Source organism: Gastrolobium bilobum, unplaced genomic scaffold (genome assembly GCF_033153095.1).
Source record: "Gastrolobium bilobum isolate Gb01-03AN ecotype WA unplaced genomic scaffold, APGP_CSIRO_Gbil_v1 utg5452, whole genome shotgun sequence".
NCBI classification, from domain to species: Eukaryota; Viridiplantae; Streptophyta; class Magnoliopsida; order Fabales; family Fabaceae; genus Gastrolobium; species Gastrolobium bilobum.
In genome coordinates, this window is record NW_026895358.1 from 20812 (window position 1) to 36050 (window position 15239).

General features: G+C 37.2%; 1 pseudogene; it reads left to right on the forward strand.

The window, feature by feature from the left end:
* The first annotated feature begins 6622 nt into the window (after nucleotides 1-6622).
* LOC133306982 (disease resistance protein RUN1-like) lies at nucleotides 6623-15239 on the forward strand (annotated as a pseudogene).

Here is a 15239-nt window from a genome sequence, read left to right on the forward strand (position 1 = left end):
ATGCATTTTTAGACATGTTTAGGCCAGTGTTCGTGTTAGTTACTTAATCATATAATTTTACATGCCAAGACTTTATCTTTTACATGAAAACTTCAAGAACAAAGGTTGTGATGCATACCAATGGCTCAAAACAGAGTAAAAGAGTGATCTTGGAGCTTCCTACACAGCTCTATGGTTATGACTTCACAAGACTACGAAAATGGTTCCCCAAGCTTGGTCCTCTCCACAAAAGATGGCTTCTTGAAGCTTCAAATAACAAGTAAATGGCTCCCACAACACCCAACCAAGGTGGACAGCCCCAACTCAGAACACACAGCCACTCACACTCTCAAGAACTCATTTTTCTCCACCCTAAGGTTGCTCTCAATTGCCTACAAGGTTAGAGGTGAAGAATCCAAAGAAATATGTGGTGACTTGAGGGATTTTTCATGCAAGGAGGACAAAGGGACAAGGAGGCAGCCAAGACACCCAAGGAGCTCTAGGTAACACTCAGAAAACTGACCTAGAATAATGTGCCATTTAGTATTTATAGCCACATTAAGTTTAATCCGTCGGTATTAGCACTAATAGTTGCTAATCATTTTAATCTCAAACTTCAGATTCTGAACCTAACCATTTTTCTAAAATTTTTCATATTTTTATTAAAATTTTCGCAACACTTTGCGGGTACGCGTTTTATACGTAGCCGGTATTAGTTCTGGCATCAACGCTCATTATTATGACTCCAAACTTGATATTCCAGACCTAAGTATTATTCTAGGAATATTCATATACTTATTATAATTTTTTGGGATACTTCACCGGTACGCATTTATACCGTGAAGCAGAACCGGTATCTGCACTTTTCGTCCGAAAAGTGACTTTCAGCGTTATTAAGCCCTTATAATAATTATTTAAATCTTCCCATATATATTCAAAGTCAATTATGGACTTACTTCTTAAACTCAATTAATTTATTTAAATTCCTAATTTAACGGTGCAGATTCTTACAAAAGTGGTCTTTTCTAGTGACTTTGTTGAGTTTTCTGTAATCCATACAGATCTTCCAACCAGTGACAGTCCTAATAGGTATCAACTCTTTCTTTTCATTTTCCACAATAGTGATCCCACCCTTTTTAGGGACACATTGCACTGGGCTGAACCAGTTGTTGTCAGAAACAGGGTATATAACACATGCATCCAGCCACTTAATAATTTCCTTCTTCACTAGCTTCTTCATTATTGGATTAAGCCTCCTCTGCTTCTCCCTAGAGCTGCTGTTTGGGTTTGTCAAAAGGATTTTATACATACAATAAGAGGGGCTAATACCTTTAATATCTGCCAAAGAGACGAGGGCACAATGCTTTTCTTTGACTTTGATCGGCGTGAAGTAAATGAACAACCTCGTGTGAATGACCGGAAAAAGGAGATGATGGACGTCTTTTTCAGTCGGCAAGCGATGACTGATTTGAGGCTTGAATATGGTGTATTTTCTGGTCGGCAAGTGATGTATGGTCTTTTGTTCTTTATTTCAGATCGTTTGCTTTGCATATCTGGTTGATGGGGCAGATCTGGCGATTGAGGGCTTCAATGGACGACAACAATGAACAACAAACTCTGGCAAGTGGTTATTTTTGCGCTTGGGTGGAAAAGTCCAACCTTTCTACGTATGGTGTTTGGTCCGACCGGCAGTTGGGTGGTGGTGGTTTCTGTGGCGTCCATGTTAACGATCATGAGGACAGTTATGTTTGGCGGCCGACGTGGAGCTTTGAGTTGATGGTCAACGTCTTAACTTCCTAGATGGGGAGTGTGGTGCTTTGACTTGACGCGACGCTTGTTCACATGCTTGGTGGGCGACCTGGTGCTCCCATTTATGGCGAACAGGTTTGGATCAAACTCATGTACCAAACGGTTTGAAGCTGACGAGTGAGGCAGTCGAAGTTGACCGGTTCGGGCGAAAAAATAATGTGGTGGTGCTGTTTGATTAAGGTCAGGTTGGCGACCAGTTGTGCGTATCCCATTGGTATAAGCGTATGACGATCTGGTAGAGTGAAATAGCCGTCAGGTTGAGGCGACATGTGGTTCATAATGCTGGTTTCCTTTTTCTTCAAAGATCTAGTTCTCCTTCATTTCTGCTTTCTGTCTTCTAGAGTTCGATTTTCCTTTTTCTTTGTAGATCTAGTTCTTCTTCGTGAAGTTCTATTTGAAGGCTTTACGTATATTCCAGTAACAGGGCTTTTCGTAGTTGAGTAAACAAGGGTCTTTTTGCAGGAATGCCTTTCAGGAAAGGCAACCAAGGAGGTTATGGGTTGTGAAATAGGAAGAAAGAAGAGTTCTTAGAACTTCCAGTAAAGGAATGGGAATGGGAATTTGTCGTTCCCACAAACGGCCCCAATGTACCGCGGGGGTACATAAGATGTGTCCCATGGAGGGTGAAGTATGTTGATATAGGGGGTGCTCATGATGGCGATGGTAGAGACCAAAGCACTAATGAAGCTTCCCATGGTGTGCATAAAGGGTGTATGTGGGAGTGGCTAGGATAGCTTTCCATGGTAGCAGCACATGAAGTTCAATAGAGGAGAAGAAGCCCCTTCCTCAATGTGAGAGGGGGTATTTAGAGTGAGAGCTATAGTCAACCTAGCCAGACTAGCCTTTTCATGCTGGGCATGTTGAACCTGTCAGTGTGCAGGGACAGCCATGTGCACGGGGAAGAAGAGGAATCCTATGCTGCCTTCTAGATGTGGGCTTTTAGACTGGACACAGTGGTTGGACCTATGTATGTGGGCTATCCAGAACAGGCAGCATGTACACAACTCATAAAAATAACAAAAACAAATATACAAAACATAGCAGTCATTCTCAATTACTGCACTCCTTTTTTGTTTTTTGGTTAGCATTTTTATCAGATATTTATCTACCGTAAATATGAATATATGATATATAAAAACCGCCATTGGATGGATGCGTTAAGGGGTTTATCATCTAACGAGCTAAGGTCACGTGTATTTTAAACAAACATGTCTCATAGCCAAACAACGTTCTCTATTATTGCTTTTGAAAGTCATCAGTGCTAAATTTGGCACACAAAATCATCTCAATAAAACCCCCAAATCTCCTAATTAGTTTATAAAATATCCACCAAGAATTCCCGTCACAAAATGCTCTATTGTTGCTTTTGAAAATCATCAGTGCTAAACTTGGCACTCAAAATCATCTCAATAAAACCCCCAAATCTCCTAATTATTTTATAGATAATTAAAAATCCATCAAGAATTCCCGTCACAAAACATGTACAAAAAACTTTCTTAGATACTGTATTTACCAAGAAATATTCAGAGGAAATAATAACATGAATGGTCAAATCCATGTAATTACGGAACCAATTTCAAAAAATGAAATATTTTTTTTTAGAAACTGATCATAATTACATCTTTGAGGCGAATCAGAATCTTTCGGTATCTCTACAGATTCGACTTTTTGAGTCGCCTATGGAACTAATCCAGAGTTCGGGTGCGAGTCCAAATATTATAGTATTTATGCCACTCTCCAGATGGTATTGGTGGGATTCGAACTGAGGTCTTCTCCCACTACTCAGTCCACGTGCCCGCCGTTAATAAAAAAGAAATACTCTGACTTTAAAGAACTATCCTTCCTCTTCATCGTTTCCTTTTAAAATAAAATTATATTTTATGATAAAGTTAGAGGAGAAAAAAGACTTTAGCTTATATTTTCTTCTGGCTAGTTCATGTTGTCTTGGTCGGTTCTTCTGTGGTCGACATTTAGTTCTGGTCGGTTGGATGAAGTTTGTGGAAGCTAGGTTGCTTAGCCGGAACAGGTAGCGACTTCAGCTTATCCTTTGCTGAAAACTCGCACTGAAAATACGCATCTAAGTGGTAAATGTTCATTTGTTGGGGATTTCGTCAGCTACGAACTTGCCCTCTTTTGTATGGCCTTGTTCTTTTTCACGTTGGGTGATCAATGTTTCTTTTTCTGGGTTTTCATATTTGAGGAGACAACAGGGCTTTTACATAAAAGTATTTTGGGAAAACAACCGGGAGAAAAAAGAGTTCCTCGCCTTCCTAGATTTTTAGCATAGAAAAGGGAATTGAAATTCACCGATTCCCATAGACGGCACCAAATGTTCAGAAGTGAACACCAACTATAGAATAACTAGTTGAGATATGCCAATGGTGGATATGGTTAGTTGAAGACAATGGCTAGGTCAGAGTGAGCATATCTGCTCTGTATAGATGACTCTAAGTTATCGTACTGTTGAAATAGATATAGTGGTTCTCAAGAGTGGTTAAGGAAGAAGATCATAGATATAAAGCAATTTTTTGAACGAGGATCATGATAGTTATGAAGAAGAGTGAGATCTTGGATATAAACCCACAATCCGGGCTATTGGTTAAACCTGGAACAATAACTGAACTCATTTACTAACCAAGCTACTCATGAGAATCGATTTCTTGTAATAAATAATATATTATTAACAATTTAGTGATAATATATTTTTTTGTCACAATTACCATTAGTTTATATATTATTAATTTGTTTATATATAATTAACATAATCTCATATAAGGTAAAAAAATCATATAATTGCATTTTAAATTCTTTTTTGAATTAACGCTATTTTCAATCTGTTGAGATATATAGTCTCACATTGGTTATATGAGCAACTAATGTGGAGTTTATAAGACCTTGGGCACTCTCACCCTTTCAGCTAGCTTTTGGGGTGGTGTATCCCAAGGTTCTTTACATAGTATCAGAGTTTGAGTGACTACAAGGTCCCAAGTATTAAAAATAAAAAGCACAAAAGTTCGATCCTCAGTGCCCCCACTTTAAAGTGGAATTAAAAATAAAAAGCACAAAAGGAAAACCAAAAACCCTTTGAGCTAGCTTTTGAGATGGTGTATCCGAAGGTTTTTTACACAATCAATTTATTTAACATTATATTTTGTGCAACTGCCACTAGCCAAGCTGTGAATTGTACAAGTATCATATACGTGATTAATTGTGTACTAGGTATAGAGGTGGCAAAGTGGGCGGCCCGCCCCGTCCCGTCCCACCCCGCCATTAACCCGTCAAAAAATGAGTCAGCCCGCCCCGCCCCGCTTTTGAAAGTAGGCTGAAAAACTCAGCCCGCCCCGCCCCGTTTGGCGGGTTGGCCCGCCAGCCCGAGCCTATTTTACACTGATCCGCCTCGGCCCGCCTATGCCCGCCAAAAAATGAGTTCGCCCCGCCCCGCCCCGCTTTTGAGATGGGTTGAAAAACTCAGCCCGTCCCGCCCCGTTTGGTGGGTTGGGCGAGTTGGCCTGCCGAGCCGAGCCCGTTTTGCCGGCTCTAACTAGGTAGTTGCATAACATTATATTTTGCCATGTGATACTCGTACAGTTCTCCAATATAATGATTATAGTTAGAAGTGGCAAAATAGATTCGCCTGCCAAACTAGGCCGGGTGAGTTGAGTTTTTCAAACTCACCACTCGCCAAGCCCGCCCTATCAAGTCTGCCAGTAGAGGTGTAAATGGGCTAGGCCGGCCTACAGGGGCCTACGACCTAGCCTATATTAGGCCAGACTTGGCCTATTATAAGTAGTAAAATAGAATAAGCCTAGGCTTTTAAAAAAACCTATTTAAAAAACAGGCCATAGGCTTTTTTGTACATGTCGGGCATATAAGCCTACAGGCCGGCCTATATCATATTATTTATTTAAAATATAATAAATAAAATTATTATTTAATAATTTTGAATAATAAAATAATATTATTTTAGTTATTCATTTAATTGTTGAATGTTTGATAGGCTTAAACAGGCTAACAGGCCTAAGCCAAGGCTTTTATTTTTTGAATATAGGTCAGACCAAACTTGTAATTTGAAGCCTACACAGGCTAATAGGCTAGGTCATACCCAATGTTTTTACATAGACTTGACCTATTTAAGCCAAAGCCTAACCCATTTACACTCCTATCTACCAGCCCGCCTCATCTGTCTAAACGGGGCAGAGTGGGCCAATTCACTTTTTAATAGGCTCTGGTGGGGCGGTGCCTGGTTTGCCAGTTGCCAATAGCCTTCTAGTTTTCTCAAGCCCTTTTTCTATCTATCAATTTTCTAAAATCTTTTTCTTTTTCTTTTTTCAAAATGTGTCCAAATTTGCTATTAGTTGATAGATGACATGGATAATAACAATAGTGTATCTGGCAAAATTTAGAATTCATTAAGTTCGCATGTATTTGGCAAAATTTAGAGCTTGCTATGTGATAGTTGCACATATATCACATGCGCAACTAGTTACACATTATTTATTCTTCTACATTAATTAGATAAAATATTTGAAAATGATATTAATTCATTAATTGTTTTTAAAACAAAATACAATTATATGGTTTTCTCTCATAACAACTAAAATCATGACATATGTACAAAAAAAATAAAAAATGAGAAGTATGAGAAGTCATGAGGGATGCATTCCCTCTTCCAGTAACCCAGTTACGAATAAATCTTTGGTATTACTATTGTACCAAAGATTTCGTGCATCCCACTGACAAAAATATTACATGTCAGCTAATTTTATTTTATTTTATCAAGTTTTTTCTCTCTCTTCTAATGTGTATTGCTCTCATTAACGAGATGCACTGAATCTTCGTACAACACTACTAAAGATTTATTCCCCAGCTACCGAACACCCTGTTATACCGGTGCTCTACTAGAAACCCTATCTCACCTTCCTTGTCAGCGTGCTCTCTCAGCTATTTTTTTAACAAAAATCTCATTTAGGTATTTTTCTCTGATTTTCTGATTTCATTGAATGATTGTATTGCTTATATGGACTTTCTGATTTACTCATCTCTTGTTGTTTTTATGGTTTTATTGCAAATATGAGCTTTGACCAAGCTTTTAATTTGTTATGTTTGTGTTTGAGTAAAATTTTGATTTCAACTTGAAGTTGGAGTATGTAATAGTCCTTCGTGTTAGTGGTTTTGTTGTCAGTGGTTTGTTTATACTAATCAATCATATGTTCAATTGTGGATGCTACTGCTTTATATTTTTACTACTGTTCTCAAGTTGCTTTTCATTTTGGGCTTGGAGTGTTTGTTTGTTGGGAATGCCTTCATTCTGTTTGTGGAAATGTTGACGTTGCAAGGACAAGGTATTTTGGTTTGCCATGGGTTGCTTGTTTGAAAGATAATAAAAAAGAAATTGGGGTTGGGGGGTTGATGCTGATTTGAAGGTAATCTATGCCTAATAGATTTTGCTTGTTTTGGCTAATCTAACCCTTGATATCATGAAAATCCACACACCGTATAGATAAGGGGAACAGAAAACGCTACCCTTGGATACTCTCTGAATTTCCATTTTTCCCATGTTCCATTTCTCCATTTCAACCTTGATGCCAGGTTGAAATACCACTGAAGCTGCTTTGCCTCAACTTTGGCTTGCTCTCCCTCCCTGTGCCAGATTGTTGACCTCATTTATAACTGTTAGAAAAGGAAGCAAATTTGCAAACCGTCTAGCTACTGAGACCAATGTCATCATGTGTTGAGATATATAGTCCCACATTGGTTGTACGAGCAACTAATATGGAGTTTATAAGGCCTTGAGCACTCCCACCCTTTGAGCTAGCTTTTGGGGTGGTGTATCCCAAGGTTCTTTACATGGTATCAGAGCTTGAGTAAATCCTCATCGTCCCCCACTTTAAAGTGGAATTAAAATAAAAAGCACAAAAAGGTAAACCAAAAATTGAGCCTGTGCAATTCCACGCTTCTAGCCCAAAGGACTCTTGCGTGAGGGGGCGTGTTGAGATATATGGTCCCACATTGGTTGTATGAGCAACTAATGTGGAGTTTATAAGGCCTTGAGCACTCCCACCCTTTGAGCTAGCTTTTGGGGTGGTGTATCCCAAGGTTCTTTACATCATGTGACAGAGGCACATGGTGTTAATTATTAATCAACTCTGACCAAAAGCATAAGATCCAAGATTGAAATCGATTTTTCCTTTTTGCTTAATTTTGTTTTAGCTATATCCTATATTGAAGAATTCCTCATCTCTAATAGTTAGCTCTATTGCATTATTATGCATGATCAGAGTGAATGTTCTATTTGAACCTTCGTATTAGCAGTTAGTTGCTCTAATAATCATTTGAGTAATTAAGAATATTTTACTTTATGAGCATATAGTACAGAGAACTAAGTGGCTCTGTGTATGAATCTTTTCACGTTTTTGTAAGATTAGTTAGTTCTGCTGATGAATTGTTGGAACAAGTGCATGCTATACTTTTGTATGCTTCTCATAGGCGTCACTGCAAAAACTGATTTTTCAAGCGAAATTTCTACTTACCATTTTCAGGTTTTCCTTGGACACAGTGGTGCCCATGTTATTTTTCCAGACAGAAAAGGCCAGGTTACAAACACCACAAAAAGGCTGGTTTTGAAAATCCACTGGTATGGATAGATATTTCATATTAACATTTTATTTAGGGGTTAATGTTTCTCTGCAAACATGAGGTAATTTATCTCTTGCACACACATGCAAGTGGGTGGGGCTCTATGAGAAGAAGAGAAAGAAAGAGAAAAAGCGGGGTCCACCCACTTGCATGTGTGTGCAGGAGAAACATTAAACCCTTTTATATAAGGTCATTAAAATTTTATAATGCTTGATGCTTGTTTGGATTTATATAGGTGAGGGTGTCTGCAGTTCTCTCAAGTCACAAATGATCCCTACATTGTCAATCTTGACTGTGATCATTATGTTAACAATAGCAAGGCTTCCAGAAGCAATGTGTTTTCTGATGGATACAGTGGTTGGTTGAGATGCGTGTTATGTGCAATTCCCCCAGATATTTGATGGTATTGATTGATATGCCAATCGCAACAAAGTTCTCTTTCATCCTCTCTGAACAGTGAGAACCATTCTTCGAGTGGCTGTGCGGTGAATTTTCGAGGTGACGTTACGCTCTAAGTGACTGTGTGTACTTCATTGATTGATAAGATTTGTATTCATACCACGGATAGGTACAACTTCCAATTCTTTCATGGATTCCAATATCATCCAAGGTGGACCGTCATCTCGGCAGATCTGTAAATATGATGTGTTTCTCAGTTTCAGAGGTATTGACACCCGCAACACTTTTGTTGATCATCTTTACGCTCATCTCACCAGAAAAGGTATTTTCGCCTTCAAAGATGACAAACAGCTCCAAAAAGGAGAGTCCATTTCACCACAGCTTCTACAAGCAATTCTAGATTCACGGGTTTCTATTGTTGTATTCTCAAAGGATTATGCTGCCTCAACATAGTGTTTGGATGAAATGGCTACTATAGCTGCGTGCCATGAAGAATTGAAGCAAATTGTTTTCCCTATTTTCTATGATGTGGATCCATCTCATGTACGAAAACAGAATGGGGTGTATGAGGACGTTTTTGTTTCACGCACAGAGAAATTCAGACAAGATCCAGGCAAGGTTGATCGATGGAAGAGAACCATGACGGATTTGGCCAAATTAGTTGGTTGGGATGTCAGGGATAAGTAAGTATTAATGTTATTCTCTTTGTTGTTTTGCATTCTTAACATGATTTTGTGGTTGTCGACAAAAGTTATATTCATTAGAATATTATTCTAACATGAATTTCTGCTTCTTCTTTTTCCCTTGATTTTTTGGTGATAATTTAGTGATCTTATTTTCCATGTCTTTCAGGCCACAGTTTGGAGAAATTGGAAATATTGTTTAGGTAGTAATAAAAACATTGGGTCATAAATTCTCAGGGTTTGCTGATGACCTTATTGGGATACAACCTTGTGTAGCAGCATTAGAAAGCCTTTTAAAATTAAGCTCAGAGGATGATGATTTTTGAGTTTTAGGAATTTGGGGGATGGGTGTAATAGGAAAGACAACTCTTGCTACTGTCTTGTATGACAAAATCTCTTATCAATTTAGCGCTTGCTGTTTTATTGAGGATGCAAGCAAAATTTATAGAGATGGTGGTCCTATAGCAGTGCAGAAACAAATTCTTCGTCTAACTCTGGATGAAAAAAGTCTAGAGACATACACTCCTTCTGAAATATCTGGAATTGTAAGAAACAGGCTACACAACATAAAGGTCCTTGTAGTTCTTGACAATGTTGATCAATTAGAGCAACTGTTGGAATTAGCCATAAATCCTAAATTGCTTCGTGCGGGAAGTAGAATAATCATAACCAGTAGAGATGAGCATATTCTTAGAGTGTATGGAGCTGATATAGTTTATGAGGCTCGACTTATGAATGACAATGATGCTCGTGAACTTTTATGTAGAAAAGCCTTCAAAAGTTATGATTTAAGCAACAATTTTGTGGAGCTGATCCCCGAAATACTAAACTATGCTCAACGTCTTCCATTAGCAATTAGAATATTGGGTTCTTTCTTATGTACTTGAAATGCCACCCAATGGAGAGCTATCTTGGATGGACTGCGGAACATTCCAGACAAAAAAATTATGAAAGTGCTAAAGATAAGTTTTGAGGGATTAGAGCAAAGAGAGAGAGAAATATTTCTGCATATTGCTTGTTTCTTTAAAGGGGAGAGGGAGGATTATGTAAGGAGAATTGTAGATTGTTGTGGATTAAACCCTGATATAGGAATTCCACTTATCGCCGAAAAATCGCTCATAACCATTAGAAACCAGGAAATTCATATGCATGACATGTTGCAAGAATTGGGGAAGCTAATTGTTCGGGAACAATTTCTAGAAGAACCAGGATTGTGGAGTAGACTGTGGCTTCACCAGGATTTCCATCATGTCTTGATGACAGAAACGGTAACAAGTTATATATCTTTCCAAAATTAAAGTCCACGATCTTCCTTTTATTCATTAGAAAGTTTTGATATTTTTATTATTAAATAAAGATATATATAGACAACTTTTTATTTCTAACAAAAAGTTCAGTTGATTCAAGTGATTTCATTTTCCCCCACTTGTGACATGTTTATTCTTATTTCATTTTTAGGGATCAGAAAAGGTTAAAGCCATAGTTCTAGATCAAAAAGAGCGTCTCTTCGAATGCCTTGAGACAAGGGTTGAAGGATTATCAAAGATGACAAGTCTTAGACTACTCATATTATATCAAAAGAGCTTTTCAGGAAGCCTATATTTTCTTTCTAACAACCTACGGTATCTTTTGTGGCACAGTTACCCTTTTGCTTCTTTGCCATCAAAATTTGAGCCGTATTATCTTGTTGAATTGAATATGCCTAATAGCTGCATCCAACGACTATGGGAAGGCCGCAAGGTACTTTAATGATTTTTTTTTTTTCACATTTTTATTGGTTTAAGGAAATAATGGGAAGGACGAAGAACAATTATCTCAATTATTTTTCAAAAGAAGTGCCACTTTTTTTTATTATATAGTAGTGGCTTAATAATTTTAAAAATTTAAAACTAATATAATTTACTTAGAAAGATCTTAATATGCTTGAAAGGCTGAAAAGAAGCTCCTTAAAAATAAAAGTGTATGAATGGTCAACTTTTTTGTTTAATTCAAAACAAATTGCCTCAATTATTTCTTGAAAGAAGTAGCGCAGATCATATAGATGTATACCCAATTTATTTTTTATTCAATGGTGCCATAATAATTATTAAATTAAAATTAGGATAAAAATTTATTATGTTTAAGAATTTAAATGAGCTCTTTAAAATGAGAAATGTGTGATTGAGGGTTTTTTTCTTTTTCTTTTTTTCAATTTCTTTTTCTTACTTTAAACTACTCCCTATTAAACCTTGACTAGCGAGGATGAGTTTCCTGATTTCAAACCCATAACCTTTCAATTACAGAGGAGCAATTTTACCTCTGCTTCCTTTTACTTTTTTGATTTACTATTATTTAAAAGTAATATTAAATTATAGTAAATCAATATTTGGAAATATGAAAAAGTTTTTTATATAATTTTCATAAAGTGTGAAAGCAAAGCTTTTTTTTACTATTATTAATTACTTATAAATCATTGAAAAGGTTTGACTTTTAAAGTAATTCTTACCATATGTAGTGTATTTTACTGATGTACTTGATTGAGTTAAATTTTAATAATTTTGTGCATAATGAATCACGACTAACTAATTTTCTTTAAAATTATTTTTCCATGTTAATGCAAGTAAGCTTCCATAGAAGATTGCTTTTCTAAAAGTTATCACTCAAATTTTGAAGGCATACCAAAGTTAATGCAAAATGCTAAGAGTTAATTGCTAATTCTCTATTCACAGGATCTTCCTTGTATGAAAAGGATGGATTTGAGCAACTCCAAGTATCTTATGGAAACTCCAATGTTTGAAGGAATCCCAGGACTTGAGCGGCTAGATCTTACAGGATGTACAAACCTATGTCATGTCCATCCGTCAATTGGACTTCTGACAAAACTTGCTTTCTTGAGTTTGCGAAACTGTAGCAGTTTGATCGGCCTCCATTTTGACAATTTGTCTAATTTGAGTTCTCTGAGAGTTCTACGCCTCTCTGGTTGCACAAAACTTGAAAACATGCCAGATTTTACACAGGTCTCAAATCTACGATACCTTGATATTGATCGATGTACAAGTTTACACATGGTTCATAAATCTATTGGGGCTCTTTCACAGCTTAGCTTCTTGAGTTTGAGAGACTGCACAAGTCTTTTCAATATACCCAATAGCGTTAACACCATGACATCTCTTATAACTCTAGATTTATGTGGCTGCTTGAAACTTACAAAACTTCCCCTGGAACGGACTTTCAATTTGTCTTCTACTCTAGAATCTTTGATTCATCTGGATATAGGCTTTTGCAATCTACGTGAAGTACCTGATGCTATTGGGGAGTTGAGGTGTTTGGAAAGACTAATTATAGAGGGAAACAACTTTGTTTCAGTACCTTCTTCCACCACGAGGCTATATAGTCTAGCATATCTAAACTTGGCACATTGTTATGAGCTTCAATATTTACCCGAGATCCCATCAAAAAGTGCTTCATCGGTGGGAAGGTATTTTAAAACGGCAGCTGGATCTCGTGATCATATGTCAGGATTATATATTTTTGACTGCCCCAAGGTGGCGGATAGGTTGTCCAGGGATTTCGAGTGGATGACCCCACACTCGCATTATCATTGGTACTTTGTACTTAAATGGCTAGCAAGACTTGTTGAGGTGCATACACTCTGTATACCTTCATTCTCTCTCTCTCTCTCTCACTCAGTCACTTTTTCTCTAGCTTGAATGTATTTGTGGGTGTTTTTTCCTCTGATGTACCTTATGAGCTTAAATATTTCCCTAATCTCCCATATTTAAAATGGTATCCTGATCTAGTAATCGTATGTCAGGTTATATTATTGGAAAGAATCAACTTACACCAGTGTAACCTTGCATTTATTATTAGCCGTTGATTCCACTTATAGTTAATTGCTTTAATTTATTTGTTGTATGAGCTGGATGCAAGTGTAATCAATGACTATGATTGGGTGTAAAACTTGTTATTCTTACGATAGTATAAGTTGATCCTCCCTATATTATATATTTTTGACTGTCCGAGTCAACTGGTGGTGATTACAACCTGTTTATTACTTTTCGTGGCTAACATATAAGATTAGTTGGGGTGCACTCTCTCTAGCTCTGATATACCTATGTTTTTTTCTTCTGGTACCAGGAACCTCGTCACTTCCGGTGCGGCTTTGACATTGTTGTTCCTTGGGATTGGAAGAATTATTATTATCCATTGGATTTTGTTGTTCCAATATGGTTCGATCATCGATTTAAGGGAGATTCAATAAGGATAGTACACTCTTATGTGGATCACTGGATTGGTTTTGCCTTCTGTGTAGCTTTTGAGGTAAAGAATTGTCCTGCAATTTCTGGTTCTCTACATTCATGCTCCTCACCACTGCCACATCCTTTCTTTTGAAAGTGAGTACACGGAGGAACGCTTCAATATGCAACCTAGTCTGAAACTAGACAAGTTTGATGGCTCAAAATATCTTTGGATAATCTATATATCTCGGGAGCACTGCCATTTTTTGAAAACAGGAACGCGTATCACATTTAAAGCCCATCCAGGTTTGATGTTGAAGGAATGGGGGTTACGCATGCTCATCAAGCAAGATGTAGAGGCGTTAGAAAGTATACATACAGAACCACCTGGTCTATTTTATCATACATGCCGTCTTGTTATTGACAATGTAGAAGAACCTAGCAGCAGTTCTGACTCTGAGCCTAAAATCCAGCTTCCCTACAATTGGTTGGTTACTGAGGAAGAGGAAGAGGAAGTCGAGAACATTGAAGCGAAGGAAAAAGAAAATAATCTTTCTAATCTGGGCCTTTAGATAGGCCAGGCCAGCCACAATGAAAACACACAGCATCTTCTTTGAGCCATGAGGTAATTATCTTTGTAAACCAGTGGGCACATTATTAATTAATAATTAATTACCATTGTGAATTAATGATTAATTTCTATAATTAATGATGTATCAATATTTTTTATTATTATTATAGTGCATCCAATTTGATAAACTATGCTTATCCAAAAATTTCTTTTATTAATATGTTGATGTACCTCTCTTAGGGGGTCTTGTCTTCTCGGATTTCAGCTTTTTGCTTATAAAAAAGCTTTTACCTACTCCTTGAGCAAAGAAGTGTACATTATACAGGTGATGGGGTCATTTATACTCATGGAATGGCTTTTTCTGGAGTAATTATAAACACTGCATCCGAATCAATCAAGATCTACGTAGTTGATCCGTAAACGATTCCACTTCTCACATGCAGTATCCTGAGTTTTACCCAAGGAAGAAGCCATTACCTGCACATTTGAAGAAGTGAAATAGGAAATTACATTGCAGATAAGCTAGTTTGCATCCTTCGCAAGGATGAGTAATTATTTTTTCTGTGGGGACTCACTTCCTACCCAGATATGGTTTCTAATATTTGATTTGGATGGATATTCTTGCCTGTTTCCTTTCGTGTTCCTATTAGCTTTGGCAGCTAAGCCCCGCTAATTTGATTTATATGAACTAAAGTTTGGCAAAAAATACTGCCAGTTCATTTTATCCTTAGTGGGAGGTCATCCTATTAGTTTACATAATCAGGTGGTAACCTAAAACTTACTCAAACAAATTATACATAAAGACTGTTTGACAATGGCATATTTGATATGTGCAAAGCAACTAGGACCCTAAGTAAACTCTCATATATGCATATGCCCCTTGCTTGTTTTTGGACAGAGAAAAAGAGTTCTGTACAGTAAGGGACTACTATCATACTAGCTTTA